Source organism: Urocampus carinirostris, chromosome 18, assembly GCF_059441175.1.
Source record: "Urocampus carinirostris isolate Australia breed hairy pipefish chromosome 18, RoL_Ucar_1.0, whole genome shotgun sequence".
Taxonomy (NCBI): Eukaryota; Metazoa; Chordata; class Actinopteri; order Syngnathiformes; family Syngnathidae; genus Urocampus; species Urocampus carinirostris.
In genome coordinates, this window is record NC_142366.1 from 5164073 (window position 1) to 5184985 (window position 20913).

The following is a 20913-nucleotide window of genomic DNA, read 5'->3' on the forward strand; positions in this document are numbered from 1 at the left end:
CAGGGATTTGAACTCAAATCTGGAAAGAAAGTGTTAACAAGGAAGAAAAAAAAGCAATCTCCCCGTCGGGGAATCGAACCCCGGTCTTCCGCGTGACAGGCGGAGATACTGATCCACTATACTATCGAGGACTGATTCTTAGCTGGACATACCACAAAATAGATTAGCAATCACCAACCACAGATATGGCACGATGGACGTGTATACCAATAGCACGAAGGACCAGTAGTGACCAAGGTTTGTACGTGGCGTATCACTGGTGAAGTGAAAACTCATGTAAATAAGGACATGACCTAAACGTATGACCAAAAATCAAACCAAGACATAGATTAGTCATTTAACCACTAACCTGGTAAACAACTTCTTTAAAAACACGTCCTGGAAAGAATCACTTTCTTGAAAGTTTTGCAACTGCAGTTACTGGCATTAGTATCCAGGATTAACCATGAACCACACTCTGGAACCAAAGAACTTCAACAACATAATGTCTCTCAGCTGTGACTGCTAATGGTGCTTAATATGAGGTGATATTTCAGGGATTTGAACTCAAATCTGGAAAGGAAGTGTTAACGAGGAAGAAAAAAAGCAATCTCCCCGTCAGGGAATCGACCCCCGGTCTTCCGCGTGACAGGCGGAGATACTGATCCACTATACTAACGAGGACTGATACACTTTGCTGGACATACCACAAAATAGATTAGCAATCACCAACCACAGATATGGCACGATGGACGTGTATACCAATAGCACTAAGGACCAGTAGTGACCAAGGTTTGGACGTGGCGTACCACTGGTGAAGTGAAAACTCATGTAAATAAGGACATGACCTAAACGTATGACCAAAAATCAAACCAAGACATAGATTAGTCATTTAACCACTAACCTGGTAAACAACTTCTTTAAAAACACGTCCTGGAAAGAATCACTTTCTTGAAAGTTTTGCAACTGCAGTTACTGGCATTAGTATCCAGGATTAACCATGAACCACACTCTGGAACCAAAGAACTTCAACAATATAATGTCTCTCAGCTGTGACTGCTAATGGTGCTTAATATGAGGTGATATTTCAGGGATTTTAACTCAAATCTGGAAAGGAAGTGTTAACGAGGAAGAAAAAAAGCAACCTCCCCGTCAGGGAATCGAACCCCGGTCTTCCGCGTGACAGGCGGAGATACTGATCCACTATACTAACGAGGACTGATACACTTTGCTGGACATACCACCAATTAGAATAGCAATCACCAACCACAGAGATGGCACGATGGGCGCGTATACCAATAGCACTTTGGATCAGGAGTGACCAAGGTATGGACGTGGCGTATCACTGGTGAAGTGAAAACTCATCTAAATTAGGACATGACCTAAAGGTATGACCAAAACTCAAATCAAGACATAGAATAGTCATTTAACTACTAACCTGGTAAACAACTGCTTTAAAAACACATCCTGGAAAGAATCACTTTCTTGAAAGTTTTACAACTGCAGCTACTGGCATTAGTATCCAGGATTAACCTTGAACCACACTCTGGAACCAAAGAACTTCAACAATATAATGTCTCTCAGCTATGATTGCTAATAGTGCTTAATATGAGGTGATATTTCAGGGATTTGAACTCAAATCTGGAAAGGAAGTGTTAACAAGGAAGAAAAAAAAAAATCTCCCCGTCGGGGAATCGAACCCCGGTCTCCCGCGTGACGGGCGGAGATAATAATCCACTATACTAACGAGGACTGAAACATTTTACTGGACATACCACAAATTAGATTAGCAATCACCAACCACAGAGATGGCACGATGGACGTGTATACCAATAGCACTAAGGACCAGTAGTGACCAAGGTTTGGACGTGGCGTATCACTGGTGAAGTGAAAACTCATCTAAATTAGGACATGACCTAAAGGTATGACCAAAAATCAAACCAAGACATAGATTAGTCATTTATCCACTAACCTGGTAAACAACTGCTTTAAAAAACACGTACTGGAAAGAATCACTTCCTTGAAAATTTTGCAATTGCAGCTACTGGCATTAGTATCCAGGATTAATCATGAACCACACTCTGGAACCAAAGAACTTCAACAGTACAATGTCTCTCAGCTGTGACTGCTAATGGTGCTCAGTATGAGGTGTTATTTCAGGGATTTGAACTCAAATCTGGAAAGGAAGTGTTAACGAGGAAGAAAAAAAGAAATCTCCCCGTCGGGGAGTCGGACCCCGGTCTTCCGCGCGACAGGCGGAGATACTGATCCACTATACTAACGAGGACTGATACACTTTACTGGACATACCACAAAATAGACTAGCAATCACCAACCACAGAGATGGCACGATGGGCGCGTATACCATTAGCACTATGGACCAGGAGTGACCAAGGTTTGGACGTGGCGTATCACTGGTGAAGTGAAAACTCATCTAAATTAGGACATGACCTAAAGGTATGACCAAAAATCAAACCAAGACATAGATTAGTCAATTAACCACTAACCTGGTAAACAACTGCTTTAAAAAACACGTACTGGAAAGAATCACTTCCTTGAAAGTTTTTCAACTGCAGCTACTGGCATTAGTATCCAGGATTATTCATGAACCACACTCTGGAACCAAAGAACTTCAACAGTACAATGTCTCTCAGCTGTGACTGCTAATGGTGCTCAGTATGAGGTGTTATTTCAGGGATTTGAACTCAAATCTAGAAAGGAAGTGTTAACGAGGAAGAAAAAAAGAAATCTCCCCGTCGGGGAGTCGAACCCCGGTCTTCCGCGTGACAGGCGGAGATACTGATCCACTATACTAACGAGGACTGATACACTTTACTGGACATACCACAAAATAGACTAGCAATCACCAACCACAGAGATGGCACAATGGACGTGTATACCAATAGCACTAAGGACCAGTAGTGACCAAGGTTTGGACGTGACGTATCACTGGTGAAGTGAAAACTCATCTAAATAAGGACATGATCTAAAGGTATGACCAAAAATCAAACCAAGACATAGATTAGTCATTTGTCCACTAACCTGGTAAACAACTGCTTTAAAAAACACGTACTGGAAAGAATCACTTCCTTGAAAATTTTGCAATTGCAGCTACTGGCATTAGTATCCAGGATTAACCATGAACCACACTCTAGAACCAAAGAACTTCAACAGTACAATGTCTCTCAGCTGTGACTGCTAATGGTGCTTAATATGAGGTCATATTTCAGGGATTTTAACTCAAATCTGGAAAGGAAGTGTTAACAAGGAAGAAAAAAATCAATCTCCCCGTCGGGGAATCGAACCCCGGTCTACCGCGTGACAGGGGGAGATACTAATCCACTACACTAACGAGGACTGATACACTTTGCTGGACATACCACAAATTAGATTAGCAATCACCAACCACAGAGATGGCACGATGGACGCGTATACCAATAGCACTATGGACCAGGAGTGACCAAGGTTTGGACGTGGCGTATCACTGGTGAAGTGAAAACCCATCTAAATTAGGACATGACCATAAAGGTATGACCAAAACTCAAACCAAGACATAGAATAGTCATTTAACCACTAACCTGGTAAACAACTGCTTTAAAAACACGTCCTGGAAAGAATCACTTTCTTGAAAGTTTTGCAACTGCAGTTACTGGCATTAGTATCCAGGATTAACCATGAACCACACTCTGGAACCAAAGAACTTCAACACTATAATGTCTCTCAGCTGTGACTGCTAATGGTGCTTAATATGAGGTCATATTTCAGGGATTTTAACTCAAATCTGGAAAGGAAGTGTTAACAAGGAAGAAAAAAATCAATCTCCCCGTCGGGGAATCGAACCCCGGTCTACCGCGTGACAGGGGGAGATACTAATCCACTACACTAACGAGGACTGATACACTTTGCTGGACATACCACAAATTAGATTAGCAATCACCAACCACAGAGATGGCACGATGGACGCGTATACCAATAGCACTATGGACCAGGAGTGACCAAGGTTTGGACGTGGCGTATCACTGGTGAAGTGAAAACCCATCTAAATTAGGACATGACCATAAAGGTATGACCAAAACTCAAACCAAGACATAGAATAGTCATTTAACCACTAACCTGGTAAACAACTGCTTTAAAAACACGTCCTGGAAAGAATCACTTTCTTGAAAGTTTTGCAACTGCAGTTACTGGCATTAGTATCCAGGATTAACCATGAACCACACTCTGGAACCAAAGAACTTCAACACTATAATGTCTCTCAGCTGTGACTGCTAATGGTGCTTAATATGAGGTGATATTTCAGGGATTTGAACTAAAATCTGGAAAGGAAGTGTTAACGAGGAAGAAAAAAAGCAATCTCCCCGTCGGGGAATCGAACCCTGGACTTCCGCGTGACAGGCGGAGATACTGATCCACTATACTAACGAGGACTGATACACTTTACTGGACATACCACAAATTATATTAGCAATCACCAACCACAGAGAGTGCATGATGGACGTGTATACCAATAGCACTATGGACCAGTAGTGACCAAGGTTTGGACGTGGCGTATCACTGGTGAAGTGAAAACTCATCTAAATAAGGACATGACCTAAAGGTATGACCAAAAATCAAACCAAGACATAGATTAGTCATTTAACCACTAACCTGGTAAACAACTGCTTTAAAAACACGTCCTGGAAAGAATCACTTTCTTGAAAGTTTTGCAACTGCAGTTACTGGCATTAGTATCCAGGATTAACCTTGAACCACACTCTGGAACCAAAGAACTTCAACAGTACAATGTCTCTCAGCTGTGACTGCTAATAGTGCTTAATATGAGGTGATATTTCAGGGATTTTAACTCAAATCTGGAAAGGAAGTGTTAACGAGGAAGAAAAAAAGCAATCTCCCCGTCAGGGAATCGGACCCCAGTCTTCCGCGTGACAGGCGGAGGTACTGATCCACTATACTAACGAGGACTGATACACTTTAATGGACATACCACCAAATAGACTAGCAATCACCAACCACAGAGATGGCACGATGGGCGCGTATACCAATAGCACTATGGACCAGGAGTGACCAAGGTTTGGACGTGGCGTATCACTGGTGAAGTGAATACTCATCTAAATTTGGACATGACCTAAAGGTATGACCAAAACTCAAACCAAGACATAGATTAGTCATTTAACCACTAACCTGGTAAACAACTGCTTTAAAAACACGTCCTGGAAAGAATCACTTTCTTGAAAGTTTTACAACTGTGGCTACTGGCATTAGTATCCAGGATTAACCTTGAACCACACTCTGGAACCAAAGAACTTCAACAGTACAATGTCTCTCAGCTGTGACTGCTAATGGTTCTTAGTATGAGGTGTTATTTCAGGGATTTGAACTCAAATCTGGAAAGGAAGTGTTAACGAGGAAGAAAAAAAAGCAATCTCCCCGTCGGGGAATCGAACCCCGGTCTTCCGCGTGACAGGCGGAGATACTGATCCACTATACTAACGAGGACTGATACACTTTGCTGGACATACCACCAAAGAGACTAGCAATCGCCAACCACAGAGATGGCACGATGGGCGCGTATACCAATAGCACTATGGACCAGGAGTGACCAAGGTTTGGATGTGGCGTATCACTGGTTAAGTGAAAACTCATCTAAATTTGGACATGACCTAAAGGTATGACCAAAACTCAAACCGAGACATAGAATAGTCATTTAACCACTAACCTGGTAAACAACTGCTTTAAAAACACGTCCTGGAAAGAATCACTTTCTTGAAAGTTTTACAACTGCAGCTACTGGCATTAGTATCCAGGATTAACCTTGAACCACACTCCGGAACCAAAGAACTTCAACAATATAATGTCTCTCAGCTGTGACTGCTAATAGTGCTTAATATGAGGTGATATTTCAGGGATTTGAACTCAAATCTGGAAAGAAAGTGTTAACAAGGAAGAAAAAAAGCATTCTCCCCGTCGGGGAATCGAACCCCGGTCTTCCGCGTGACAGGCGGAGATACTGATCCACTATACTAACGAGGACTGATACATTTGACTCTACATACCACAAAAGAGATTAGCAATAACCAACCACAGAGATGACACAATGGACGCGTATACCAACAGCACTATGGACCAGGAGTGACCAAGGTTTGGACGTGGTGTATCACTGGTGAAGTGAAAACTCATCTAAATTAAGACATGACCTAAAGGTTTGCGAAATAAATCAATCCGAGACCTAGCTCAGCCAGGTGATGGACGTGTTTTGGCACAGGTAGACCAATAGCACTATGGACCAGGAGGGACCAAGGTTTGGATGTGGTGTATCACTGGTGAAGTGAAAACTCATCTAAATTAGGACATGATCTAAAGGTATGACCAAAACTCAAACCAAGACATAGAATAGTCATTTAACCACTAACATGGTAAACAACTGCTTTAAAAACACGTCCTGGAAAAAATCACTTCCTTGAAAGTTTTTCAACTGCAGCTACTGGCATTAGTATCCAGGATTAACCATGAACCACACTCTGGAACCAAAGAACTTCAACAGTACAATGTCTCTCAGCTGTGACTGCTAATGCTGCTTAGTATGAGGTGTTATTTCAGAAATTTTAACTCAAATCTGGAAAGGAAGTGTTAACGAGGAAGAAAAAAAGCAATCTCCCCGTCAGGGGATCGAACCCCGGTCTTCCGCGTGACATGCGGAGATACTGATCCACCATACTAACGAGGACTGATACACTTTGCTGGACATTCCACCAAATAGATTAGCAATCACCAATCACAGAGATGGCACGATGGGCGCGTATACCAATAGCACTATGGACCAGGAGTGACCAAGGTTTGGACGTGGCGTATCACTGGTGAAGTGAAAACTCATCTAAATTAGGACATGACCTAAAGGTATGACCAAAATACAAACCAAGACATAGATTTGTCATTTAACCACTAACCTGGTAAACAACTGCTTTAAAAAACACGTACTGGAAAGAATCACTTCCTTGAAAGTTTTTCAACTGCAGCTACTGGCATTAGTATCCAGGATTAACCATGAACCACACTCTGGAACCAAAGAACTTCAAAAGTACAATGCCTCTCAGCTGTGACTGCTAATGGTGATTAATTTGAGGTGACATTTCAGGGATTTGAACTCAAATCTGGAAAGGAAGAGTTAACAAGGAAGAAAAAAAAGCAATCTCCCCATCAGGGAATCGAACCCCAGTCTTCCACGTGACAGGCGGAGATACTGATCCACTATACTAACGAGGACTGATACATTTGACTCTACATACCACAAAATAGATTAGCAATAACCAACCACAGAGATGACACAATGGACGCGTATACCAACAGCACTATGGACCAGTAGTGACCAAGGTTTGGACGTGGCGTATCACTGGTGAAGTGAAAACTCATCTAAATAAGGACATGACCTAAACGTTTGACCAAAAATCAAACCAAGACATAGATTAGTCATTTAACCACTAACCTGGTAAACAACTGCTTTAAAAACACGCCCTGGAAAGAATCACTTTCTTGAAAGTTTTGCAACTGCAGTTACTGGCATTAGTATCCAGGATTAACCATGAACCACACTCTGGAACCAAAGAACTTCAACACTATAATGTCTCTCAGCTGTGACTGCTAATGGTGCTTAATATGAGGTGATATTTCAGGGATTTGAACTAAAATCTGGAAAGGAAGTGTTAACGAGGAAGAAAAAAAGCAATCTCCCCGTCGGGGAATCGAACCCTGGACTTCCGCGTGACAGGCGGAGATACTGATCCACTATACTAACGAGGACTGATACACTTTACTGGACATACCACAAATTATATTAGCAATCACCAACCACAGAGAGTGCATGATGGACGTGTATACCAATAGCACTATGGACCAGTAGTGACCAAGGTTTGGACGTGGCGTATCACTGGTGAAGTGAAAACTCATCTAAATAAGGACATGACCTAAAGGTATGACCAAAAATCAAACCAAGACATAGATTAGTCATTTAACCACTAACCTGGTAAACAACTGCTTTAAAAACACGTCCTGGAAAGAATCACTTTCTTGAAAGTTTTGCAACTGCAGTTACTGGCATTAGTATCCAGGATTAACCTTGAACCACACTCTGGAACCAAAGAACTTCAACAGTACAATGTCTCTCAGCTGTGACTGCTAATAGTGCTTAATATGAGGTGATATTTCAGGGATTTTAACTCAAATCTGGAAAGGAAGTGTTAACGAGGAAGAAAAAAAGCAATCTCCCCGTCAGGGAATCGGACCCCAGTCTTCCGCGTGACAGGCGGAGGTACTGATCCACTATACTAACGAGGACTGATACACTTTAATGGACATACCACCAAATAGACTAGCAATCACCAACCACAGAGATGGCACGATGGGCGCGTATACCAATAGCACTATGGACCAGGAGTGACCAAGGTTTGGACGTGGCGTATCACTGGTGAAGTGAATACTCATCTAAATTTGGACATGACCTAAAGGTATGACCAAAACTCAAACCAAGACATAGATTAGTCATTTAACCACTAACCTGGTAAACAACTGCTTTAAAAACACGTCCTGGAAAGAATCACTTTCTTGAAAGTTTTACAACTGTGGCTACTGGCATTAGTATCCAGGATTAACCTTGAACCACACTCTGGAACCAAAGAACTTCAACAGTACAATGTCTCTCAGCTGTGACTGCTAATGGTTCTTAGTATGAGGTGTTATTTCAGGGATTTGAACTCAAATCTGGAAAGGAAGTGTTAACGAGGAAGAAAAAAAAGCAATCTCCCCGTCGGGGAATCGAACCCCGGTCTTCCGCGTGACAGGCGGAGATACTGATCCACTATACTAACGAGGACTGATACACTTTGCTGGACATACCACCAAAGAGACTAGCAATCGCCAACCACAGAGATGGCACGATGGGCGCGTATACCAATAGCACTATGGACCAGGAGTGACCAAGGTTTGGATGTGGCGTATCACTGGTTAAGTGAAAACTCATGTAAATTTGGACATGACCTAAAGGTATGACCAAAACTCAAACCGAGACATAGAATAGTCATTTAACCACTAACCTGGTAAACAACTGCTTTAAAAACACGTCCTGGAAAGAATCACTTTCTTGAAAGTTTTACAACTGCAGCTACTGGCATTAGTATCCAGGATTAACCTTGAACCACACTCCGGAACCAAAGAACTTCAACAATATAATGTCTCTCAGCTGTGACTGCTAATAGTGCTTAATATGAGGTGATATTTCAGGGATTTGAACTCAAATCTGGAAAGAAAGTGTTAACAAGGAAGAAAAAAAGCATTCTCCCCGTCGGGGAATCGAACCCCAGTCTTCCGCGTGACAGGCGGAGATACTGATCCACTATACTAACGAGGACTGATACATTTGACTCTACATACCACAAAATAGATTAGCAATAACCAACCACAGAGATGACACAATGGACGCGTATACCAACAGCACTATGGACCAGGAGTGACCAAGGTTTGGACGTGGTGTATCACTGGTGAAGTGAAAACTCATCTAAATTAAGACATGACCTAAAGGTTTGCGAAATAAATCAATCAGAGACCTAGCTCAGCCAGGTGATGGACGTGGTTTGGCACAGGTAGACCAATAGCACTATGGACCAGGAGGGACCAAGGTTTGGATGTGGTGTATCACTGGTGAAGTGAAAACTCATCTAAATTAGGACATGACCTAAAGGTATGACCAAAACTCAAACCAAGACATAGAATAGTCATTTAACCACTAACCTGGTAAACAACTGCTTTAAAAACACGTCCTGGAAAGAATCACTTTCTTGAAAGTTTTACAACTGCAGCTACTGGCATTAGTATCCAGGATTAACCTTGAACCACACTCTGGAACCAAAGAACTTCAACGATATAATGTCTATCAGCTGTGACTGCTAATAGTGCTTAATATGAGGTTTTATTTCAGGGATTTGAACTCAAATCTGGAAAGAAAGTGTTAACAAGGAAGAAAAAAAAGCAATCTCCCCGTCGGGGAATCGAACCCCGGTCTTCCGCGTGACAGGCGGAGATACTGATCCACTATACTATCGAGGACTGATTCTTAGCTGGACATACCACAAAATAGATTAGCAATCACCAACCACAGATATGGCACGATGGACGTGTATACCAATAGCACGAAGGACCAGTAGTGACCAAGGTTTGTACGTGGCGTATCACTGGTGAAGTGAAAACTCATGTAAATAAGGACATGACCTAAACGTATGACCAAAAATCAAACCAAGACATAGATTAGTCATTTAACCACTAACCTGGTAAACAACTTCTTTAAAAACACGTCCTGGAAAGAATCACTTTCTTGAAAGTTTTGCAACTGCAGTTACTGGCATTAGTATCCAGGATTAACCATGAACCACACTCTGGAACCAAAGAACTTCAACAACATAATGTCTCTCAGCTGTGACTGCTAATGGTGCTTAATATGAGGTGATATTTCAGGGATTTGAACTCAAATCTGGAAAGGAAGTGTTAACGAGGAAGAAAAAAAGCAATCTCCCCGTCAGGGAATCGACCCCCGGTCTTCCGCGTGACAGGCGGAGATACTGATCCACTATACTAACGAGGACTGATACACTTTGCTGGACATACCACAAAATAGATTAGCAATCACCAACCACAGATATGGCACGATGGACGTGTATACCAATAGCACTAAGGACCAGTAGTGACCAAGGTTTGGACGTGGCGTACCACTGGTGAAGTGAAAACTCATGTAAATAAGGACATGACCTAAACGTATGACCAAAAATCAAACCAAGACATAGATTAGTCATTTAACCACTAACCTGGTAAACAACTTCTTTAAAAACACGTCCTGGAAAGAATCACTTTCTTGAAAGTTTTGCAACTGCAGTTACTGGCATTAGTATCCAGGATTAACCATGAACCACACTCTGGAACCAAAGAACTTCAACAATATAATGTCTCTCAGCTGTGACTGCTAATGGTGCTTAATATGAGGTGATATTTCAGGGATTTTAACTCAAATCTGGAAAGGAAGTGTTAACGAGGAAGAAAAAAAGCAACCTCCCCGTCAGGGAATCGAACCCCGGTCTTCCGCGTGACAGGCGGAGATACTGATCCACTATACTAACGAGGACTGATACACTTTGCTGGACATACCACCAATTAGAATAGCAATCACCAACCACAGAGATGGCACGATGGGCGCGTATACCAATAGCACTTTGGATCAGGAGTGACCAAGGTATGGACGTGGCGTATCACTGGTGAAGTGAAAACTCATCTAAATTAGGACATGACCTAAAGGTATGACCAAAAATCAAACAAAGACATAGATTAGTCATTTAACCACTAACCTGGTAAACAACTGCTTTAAAAAACACGTACTGGAAAGAATCACTTCCTTGAAAGTTTTTCAAATGCAGCTACTGGCATCAGTATCCAGGATTAACCATGAACCACACTCTGGAACCAAAGAACTTAAACAGTACAATGTCTCTCAGCTGTGACTGCTAATGGTGCTTAGTATGAGGTGTTATTTCAGGGATTTGAACTCAAATCTGGAAAGAAAGTGTTAACGAGGAAGAAAAAAAGCAATCTCCCCGTCGGGGAATCGAACCCCGGTCTTCCACGTGACAGGTGGAGATACTGATCCACTATACTAACGAGGACTAATACACATTGCTGGACATACCACCAAATAGATTAGCAATCACCAACCACAGAGATGGCACGATGGACGCGTATACCAATAGCACTATGGACCAGGAGTGACCAAGGTTTGGACGTGGCGTATCACTGGTGAAGTGAAAACTGATCTAAATTAGGACATGACCAGAAAGGTATGACCAAAACTCAAACCAAGACATAGAATAGTCATTTAACCACTAACCTGGTAAACAACTGCTTTAAAAACACGTCCTGGAAAGAATCACTTTCTTGAAAGTTTTGCAACTGCAGTTACTGGCATTAGTATCCAGGATTAACCATGAACCACACTCTGGAACCAAAGAACTTCAACAATATAATGTCTCTCAGCTGTGACTGCTAATGGTGCTTAATATGAGGTGATATTTCAAGGATTTGAACTCAAATCTGGAAAGGAAGTGTTAACGAGGAAGAAAAAAAGCAATCTCCCCATCGGGGAATCGAACCCCGGTCTTCCACGTGACAGGCGGAATGATACTGATCCACTATACTAACAAGGACTGATACACTTTACTGGACATACCACAAATTATATAAGCAATCACCAACCACAGAGATGGCACGATGGACGTGTATACCAATAGCACTAAGGACCAGTAGTGACCAAGGTTTGGACGTGGCGTATCACTGGTGAAGTGAAAACTCATCTAAATAAGGACATGATCTAAAGGTATGACCAAAAATCAAACCAAGACATAGATTAGTCATTTATCCACTAACCTGGTAAACAACTGCTTTAAAAAACACGTACTGGAAAAAATCACTTCCTTGAAAATTTTGCAATTGCAGCTACTGGCATTAGTATCCAGGATTAACCATGAACCACACTCTGGAACCAAAGAACTTCAACAGTACAATGTCTCTCAGCTGTGACTGCTAATGGTGCTCAGTATGAGGTGTTATTTCAGGGATTTGAACTCAAATCTGGAAAGGAAGTGTTAACGAGGAAGAAAAAAAGCAATTTCCCCGTCGGGGAATCGAACCCCGGTCTTCACCGTGACAGGCGGAGATACTGATCCACTATACTAACGAGGACTGATACACTTTACTGGACATACCACAAAATAGACTAGCAATCACCAACCACAGAGATGGCACGATGGACGCGTATACCAATAGCACTATGGACCAGGAGTGACCAAGGTTTGGACGTGGCGTATCACTGGTGAAGTGAAAACTCATCTAAATTAGGACATGACCAGAAAGGTATGACCAAAACTCAAACCAAGACAGAATAGTCATTTAACCACTAACCTGGTAAACAACTGCTTTAAAAACACGTCCTGGAAAGAATCACTTTCTTGAAAGTTTTGCAACTGCAGTTACTGGCATTAGTATCCAGGATTAACCATGAACCACACTCTGGAACCAAAGAACTTCAACAATATAATGTCTCTCAGCTGTGACTGCTAATGGTGCTTAATATGAGGTGATATTTCAGGGATTTGAACTAAAATCTGGAAAGGAAGTGTTAACGAGGAAGAAAAAAAGCAACCTCCCCGTCAGGGAATCGAACCCCGGTCTTCCGCGTGACAGGCGGAGATACTGATCCACTATACTAACGAGGACTGATACACTTTGCTGGACATACCACCAATTAGAATAGCAATCACCAACCACAGAGATGGCACGATGGGCGCGTATACCATTAGCACGATGGACCAGGAGTGACCAAGGTTTGGACGTGGCGTATCACTGGTGAAGTGAAAACTCATCTAAATTAGGACATGACCTAAAGGTATGACCAAAAATCAAACCAAGACATAGATTAGTCATTTAACCACTAACCTGGTAAACAACTGCTTTAAAAAACACGTACTGGAAAGAATCACTTCCTTGAAAGTTTTTCAACTGCAGCTACTGGCATTAGTATCCAGTATTAACCATGAACCACACTCTGGAACCAAAGAACTTCAACAATATAATGTCTCTCAGCTGTGACTGCTAATGGTGCTTAATATGAGGTGATATTTCAAGGATTTGAACTCGAATCTGGAAAGGAAGTGTTAACAAGGAAGAAAAAAAACAATCTCCCTGTCGGGGAATCGAACCCCGGTCTCCCGCGTGACAGGCAGAGATACTGATCCACTATACTAACGAGGACTGATACACCTTGTTGGACATACCACAAATTAGATTAGCAATCACCAACCACAGAGATGGCACGATGGACGTGTATACCAATAGCACTAAGGACCAGTAGTGACCAAGGTTTGGACATGGCGTATCACTGGTGAAGTGAAAACTCATCTAAATTAAGACATGACCTAAAGGTTTGCGAAATAAATCAATCCGAGACCTAGCTCAGCCAGGTGATGGACGTGGTTTGGCACAGGTAGACCAATAGCACTATGGACCAGGAGGGACCAAGGTTTGGATGTGGTGTATCACTGGTGAAGTGAAAACTCATCTCAATTAGGACATGACCATAAAGGTATGACCAAAACTCAAACCAAGACATAGAATAGTCATTTAACTACTAACCTGGTAAACAACTGCTTTAAAAACACGTCCTGGAAAGAATCACTTTCTTGAAAGTTTTACAACTGCAGCTACTGGCATTAGTATCCAGGATTAACCTTGAACCACACTCTGGAACGAAAGAACTTCAACAATATAATGTCTCTCAGCTATGATTGCTAATAGTGCTTAATATGAGGTGATATTTCAGGGATTTGAACTCAAATCTGGAAAGGAAGTGTTAACAAGAAAGAAAAAAAGCAATCGCCCCGTCGGGGAATCGAACCCCGGTCTTCCGCGTGACAGGCAGATATAATAATCCACTATACTAACGAGGACTGAAACACTTTACTGGACATACCACAAATTAGATTAGCAATCACCAACCACAGAGATGGCACGATGGACGTGTATACCAATAGCACTAAGGACCAGTAGTGACCAAGGTTTGGACGTGGCGTATCACTGGTGAAGTGAAAACTCATCTAAATTAGGACATGACCTAAAGGTATGACCAAAAATCAAACCAAGACATAGATTAGTCAATTAACCACTAACCTGGTAAACAACTGCTTTAAAAAACACGTACTGGAAAGAATCACTTCCTTGAAAGTTTTTCAACTGCAGCTACTGGCATTAGTATCCAGGATTATTCATGAACCACACTCTGGAACCAAAGAACTTCAACAGTACAATGTCTCTCAGCTGTGACTGCTAATGGTGCTCAGTATGAGGTGTTATTTCAGGGATTTGAACTCAAATCTGGAAAGGAAGTGTTAACGAGGAAGAAAAAAAGAAATCTCCCCGTCGGGGAGTCGAACCCCAGTCTTCCGCGTGACAGGCGGAGATACTGATCCACTATACTAACGAGGACTAATACACTTTACTGGACATACCACAAAATAGACTAGCAATCACCAACCACAGAGATGGCACAATGGACGTGTATACCAATAGCACTAAGGACCAGTAGTGACCAAGGTTTGGACGTGACGTATCACTGGTGAAGTGAAAACTCATCTAAATAAGGCGTGATCTAAAGGTATGACCAAAAATCAAACCAAGACATAGATTAGTCATTTGTCCACTAACCTGGTAAACAACTGCTTTAAAAAACACGTACTGGAAAGAATCACTTCCTTGAAAATTTTGCAATTGCAGCTACTGGCATTAGTATCCAGGATTAACCATGAACCACACTCTGGAACCAAAGAACTTCAACAGTACAATGTCTCTCAGCTGTGACTGCTAATGGTGCTTAATATGAGGTGATATTTCAGGGATTTTAACTCAAATCTGGAAAGGAAGTGTTAACAAGGAAGAAAAAAATCAATCTCCCCGTCGGGGAATCGAACCCCAGTCTTCCGCGTGACAGGGGGAGATACTAATCCACTACACTAACGAGGACTGATACACTTTGCTGGACATACCACAAATTAGATTAGCAATCACCAACCACAGAGATGGCACGATGGACGCGTATACCAATAGCACTATGGACCAGGAGTGACCAAGGTTTGGACGTGGCGTATCACTGGTGAAGTGAAAACTCATCTAAATTTGGACATGACCTAAAGGTATGACCAAAACTCAAACCAAGACATAGAATAGTCATATAACCACTAACCTGGTAAACAACTGCTTCAAAAACACGTCCTGGAAAGAATCACTTCCTTGAAAGTTTTTCAACTGCAGCTACTGGCATTAGTATCCAGGATTAACCATGAACCACACTCTGGAACCAAAGAACTTCAACAGTACAATGTCACTCAGCTGTGACTGCTAATGGTGCTTAGTATGAGGTGTTATTTCAGGGATTTGAACTCAAATCTGGAAAGGAAGTGTTAACGAGGAAGAAAAAAAAAGCAATCTCCCCGTCGGGGAATCGAACCCCGGTCTTCCGCGTGACAGGCAGAGATACTGATCCACTATACTAACGAGGACTGATACATTTGACTCTACATACCACAAAAGAGATTAGCAATAACCAACCACAGAGATGACACAATGGACGCGTATACCAACAGCACTATGGACCAGGAGTGACCAAGGTTTGGACGTGGTGTATCACTGGTGAAGTGAAAACTCATCTAAATTAAGACATGACCTAAAGGTTTGCGAAATAAATCAATCCGAGACCTAGCTCAGCCAGGTGATGGACGTGTTTTGGCACAGGTAGACCAATAGCACTATGGACCAGGAGGGACCAAGGTTTGGATGTGGTGTATCACTGGTGAAGTGAAAACTCATCTAAATTAGGACATGATCTAAAGGTATGACCAAAACTAAAACCAAGACATAGAATAGTCATTTAACCACTAACATGGTAAACAACTGCTTTAAAAACACGTCCTGGAAAGAATCACTTCCTTGAAAGTTTTTCAACTGCAGCTACTGGCATTAGTATCCAGGATTAACCATGAACCACACTCTGGAACCAAAGAACTTCAACAGTACAATGTCTCTCAGCTGTGACTGCTAATGCTGCTTAGTATGAGGTGTTATTTCAGGGATTTTAACTCAAATCTGGAAAGGAAGTGTTAACGAGGAAGAAAAAAAAGCAATCTCCCCGTCAGGGAATCGAACCCCGGTCTTCCGCGTGACATGCGGAGATACTGATCCACTATACTAACGAGGACTGATACACTTTGCTGGACATACCACCAAAGAGACTAGCAATCGCCAACCACAGAGATGGCACGATGGGCGCGTATACCAATAGCACTATGGACCAGGAGTGACCAAGGTTTGGATGTGGCGTATCACTGGTTAAGTGAAAACTCATGTAAATTTGGACATGACCTAAAGGTATGACCAAAACTCAAACCGAGACATAGAATAGTCATTTAACCACTAACCTGGTAAACAACTGCTTTAAAAACACGTCCTGGAAAGAATCACTTTCTTGAAAGTTTTACAACTGCAGCTACTGGCATTAGTATCCAGGATTAACCTTGAACCACACTCCGGAACCAAAGAACTTCAACAATATAATGTCTCTCAGCTGTGACTGCTAATAGTGCTTAATATGAGGTGATATTTCAGGGATTTGAACTCAAATCTGGAAAGAAAGTGTTAACAAGGAAGAAAAAAAGCATTCTCCCCGTCGGGGAATCGAACCCCAGTCTTCCGCGTGACAGGCGGAGATACTGATCCACTATACTAACGAGGACTGATACATTTGACTCTACATACCACAAAATAGATTAGCAATAACCAACCACAGAGATGACACAATGGACGCGTATACCAACAGCACTATGGACCAGGAGTGACCAAGGTTTGGACGTGGTGTATCACTGGTGAAGTGAAAACTCATCTAAATTAAGACATGACCTAAAGGTTTGCGAAATAAATCAATCAGAGACCTAGCTCAGCCAGGTGATGGACGTGGTTTGGCACAGGTAGACCAATAGCACTATGGACCAGGAGGGACCAAGGTTTGGATGTGGTGTATCACTGGTGAAGTGAAAACTCATCTAAATTAGGACATGACCTAAAGGTATGACCAAAACTCAAACCAAGACATAGAATAGTCATTTAACCACTAACCTGGTAAACAACTGCTTTAAAAACACGTCCTGGAAAGAATCACTTTCTTGAAAGTTTTACAACTGCAGCTACTGGCATTAGTATCCAGGATTAACCTTGAACCACACTCTGGAACCAAAGAACTTCAACGATATAATGTCTATCAGCTGTGACTGCTAATAGTGCTTAATATGAGGTTTTATTTCAGGGATTTGAACTCAAATCTGGAAAGAAAGTGTTAACAAGGAAGAAAAAAAAGCAATCTCCCCGTCGGGGAATCGAACCCCGGTCTTCCGCGTGACAGGCGGAGATACTGATCCACTATACTATCGAGGACTGATTCTTAGCTGGACATACCACAAAATAGATTAGCAATCACCAACCACAGATATGGCACGATGGACGTGTATACCAATAGCACGAAGGACCAGTAGTGACCAAGGTTTGTACGTGGCGTATCACTGGTGAAGTGAAAACTCATGTAAATAAGGACATGACCTAAACGTATGACCAAAAATCAAACCAAGACATAGATTAGTCATTTAACCACTAACCTGGTAAACAACTTCTTTAAAAACACGTCCTGGAAAGAATCACTTTCTTGAAAGTTTTGCAACTGCAGTTACTGGCATTAGTATCCAGGATTAACCATGAACCACACTCTGGAACCAAAGAACTTCAACAACATAATGTCTCTCAGCTGTGACTGCTAATGGTGCTTAATATGAGGTGATATTTCAGGGATTTGAACTCAAATCTGGAAAGGAAGTGTTAACGAGGAAGAAAAAAAGCAATCTCCCCGTCAGGGAATCGACCCCCGGTCTTCCGCGTGACAGGCGGAGATACTGATCCACTATACTAACGAGGACTGATACACTTTGCTGGACATACCACAAAATAGATTAGCAATCACCAACCACAGATATGGCACGATGGACGTGTATACCAATAGCACTAAGGACCAGTAGTGACCAAGGTTTGGACGTGGCGTACCACTGGTGAAGTGAAAACTCATGTAAATAAGGACATGACCTAAACGTATGACCAAAAATCAAACCAAGACATAGATTAGTCATTTAACCACTAACCTGGTAAACAACTTCTTTAAAAACACGTCCTGGAAAGAATCACTTTCTTGAAAGTTTTGCAACTGCAGTTACTGGCATTAGTATCCAGGATTAACCATGAACCACACTCTGGAACCAAAGAACTTCAACAATATAATGTCTCTCAGCTGTGACTGCTAATGGTGCTTAATATGAGGTGATATTTCAGGGATTTTAACTCAAATCTGGAAAGGAAGTGTTAACGAGGAAGAAAAAAAGCAACCTCCCCGTCAGGGAATCGAACCCCGGTCTTCCGCGTGACAGGCGGAGATACTGATCCACTATACTAACGAGGACTGATACACTTTGCTGGACATACCACCAATTAGAATAGCAATCACCAACCACAGAGATGGCACGATGGGCGCGTATACCAATAGCACTTTGGATCAGGAGTGACCAAGGTATGGACGTGGCGTATCACTGGTGAAGTGAAAACTCATCTAAATTAGGACATGACCTAAAGGTATGACCAAAACTCAAATCAAGACATAGAATAGTCATTTAACTACTAACCTGGTAAACAACTGCTTTAAAAACACATCCTGGAAAGAATCACTTTCTTGAAAGTTTTACAACTGCAGCTACTGGCATTAGTATCCAGGATTAACCTTGAACCACACTCTGGAACCAAAGAACTTCAACAATATAATGTCTCTCAGCTATGATTGCTAATAGTGCTTAATATGAGGTGATATTTCAGGGATTTGAACTCAAATCTGGAAAGGAAGTGTTAACAAGGAAGAAAAAAAAAAATCTCCCCGTCGGGGAATCGAACCCCGGTCTCCCGCGTGACGGGCGGAGATAATAATCCACTATACTAACGAGGACTGAAACATTTTACTGGACATACCACAAATTAGATTAGCAATCACCAACCACAGAGATGGCACGATGGACGTGTATACCAATAGCACTAAGGACCAGTAGTGACCAAGGTTTGGACGTGGCGTATCACTGGTGAAGTGAAAACTCATCTAAATTAGGACATGACCTAAAGGTATGACCAAAAATCAAACCAAGACATAGATTAGTCATTTATCCACTAACCTGGTAAACAACTGCTTTAAAAAACACGTACTGGAAAGAATCACTTCCTTGAAAATTTTGCAATTGCAGCTACTGGCATTAGTATCCAGGATTAATCATGAACCACACTCTGGAACCAAAGAACTTCAACAGTACAATGTCTCTCAGCTGTGACTGCTAATGGTGCTCAGTATGAGGTGTTATTTCAGGGATTTGAACTCAAATCTGGAAAGGAAGTGTTAACGAGGAAGAAAAAAAGAAATCTCCCCGTCGGGGAGTCGGACCCCGGTCTTCCGCGCGACAGGCGGAGATACTGATCCACTATACTAACGAGGACTGATACACTTTACTGGACATACCACAAAATAGACTAGCAATCACCAACCACAGAGATGGCACGATGGGCGCGTATACCATTAGCACTATGGACCAGGAGTGACCAAGGTTTGGACGTGGCGTATCACTGGTGAAGTGAAAACTCATCTAAATTAGGACATGACCTAAAGGTATGACCAAAAATCAAACCAAGACATAGATTAGTCAATTAACCACTAACCTGGTAAACAACTGCTTTAAAAAACACGTACTGGAAAGAATCACTTCCTTGAAAGTTTTTCAACTGCAGCTACTGGCATTAGTATCCAGGATTATTCATGAACCACACTCTGGAACCAAAGAACTTCAACAGTACAATGTCTCTCAGCTGTGACTGCTAATGGTGCTCAGTATGAGGTGTTATTTCAGGGATTTGAACTCAAATCTAGAAAGGAAGTGTTAACGAGGAAGAAAAAAAGAAATCTCCCCGTCGGGGAGTCGAACCCCGGTCTTCCGCGTGACAGGCGGAGATACTGATCCACTATACTAACGAGGACTGATACACTTTACTGGACATACCACAAAATAGACTAGCAATCACCAACCACAGAGATGGCACAATGGACGTGTATACCAATAGCACTAAGGACCAGTAGTGACCAAGGTTTGGACGTGACGTATCACTGGTGAAGTGAAAACTCATCTAAATAAGGACATGATCTAAAGGTATGACCAAAAATCAAACCAAGACATAGATTAGTCA

The 20913-nt window shown here is 42.0% G+C and overlaps 10 non-coding genes across 10 annotated transcripts; all 10 read right to left on the bottom strand.

Annotated features, from left to right (window-relative positions):
* Positions 1-1124: 1124 nt before the first annotated feature.
* On the bottom strand, positions 1125-1197 carry trnad-guc (transfer RNA aspartic acid (anticodon GUC)). Its single transcript has one exon. It is a non-coding gene; the product is annotated as a tRNA-Asp (tRNA).
* A 1531-nt stretch (positions 1198-2728) lies between these two features.
* On the bottom strand, positions 2729-2801 carry trnad-guc (transfer RNA aspartic acid (anticodon GUC)). Its single transcript has one exon. It is a non-coding gene; the product is annotated as a tRNA-Asp (tRNA).
* A 2601-nt stretch (positions 2802-5402) lies between these two features.
* trnad-guc (transfer RNA aspartic acid (anticodon GUC)) lies at positions 5403-5475 on the bottom strand. The gene has a single exon. It is a non-coding gene; the product is annotated as a tRNA-Asp (tRNA).
* A 461-nt stretch (positions 5476-5936) lies between these two features.
* On the bottom strand, positions 5937-6009 carry trnad-guc (transfer RNA aspartic acid (anticodon GUC)). The gene has a single exon. It is a non-coding gene; the product is annotated as a tRNA-Asp (tRNA).
* A 2760-nt stretch (positions 6010-8769) lies between these two features.
* trnad-guc (transfer RNA aspartic acid (anticodon GUC)) lies at positions 8770-8842 on the bottom strand. The gene has a single exon. It is a non-coding gene; the product is annotated as a tRNA-Asp (tRNA).
* A 2222-nt stretch (positions 8843-11064) lies between these two features.
* On the bottom strand, positions 11065-11137 carry trnad-guc (transfer RNA aspartic acid (anticodon GUC)). The gene has a single exon. It is a non-coding gene; the product is annotated as a tRNA-Asp (tRNA).
* A 2067-nt stretch (positions 11138-13204) lies between these two features.
* trnad-guc (transfer RNA aspartic acid (anticodon GUC)) lies at positions 13205-13277 on the bottom strand. Its single transcript has one exon. It is a non-coding gene; the product is annotated as a tRNA-Asp (tRNA).
* A 2762-nt stretch (positions 13278-16039) lies between these two features.
* On the bottom strand, positions 16040-16112 carry trnad-guc (transfer RNA aspartic acid (anticodon GUC)). The gene has a single exon. It is a non-coding gene; the product is annotated as a tRNA-Asp (tRNA).
* A 2917-nt stretch (positions 16113-19029) lies between these two features.
* Positions 19030-19102, bottom strand: trnad-guc (transfer RNA aspartic acid (anticodon GUC)). Its single transcript has one exon. It is a non-coding gene; the product is annotated as a tRNA-Asp (tRNA).
* A 1531-nt stretch (positions 19103-20633) lies between these two features.
* Positions 20634-20706, bottom strand: trnad-guc (transfer RNA aspartic acid (anticodon GUC)). Its single transcript has one exon. It is a non-coding gene; the product is annotated as a tRNA-Asp (tRNA).
* Positions 20707-20913: the final 207 nt, after the last annotated feature.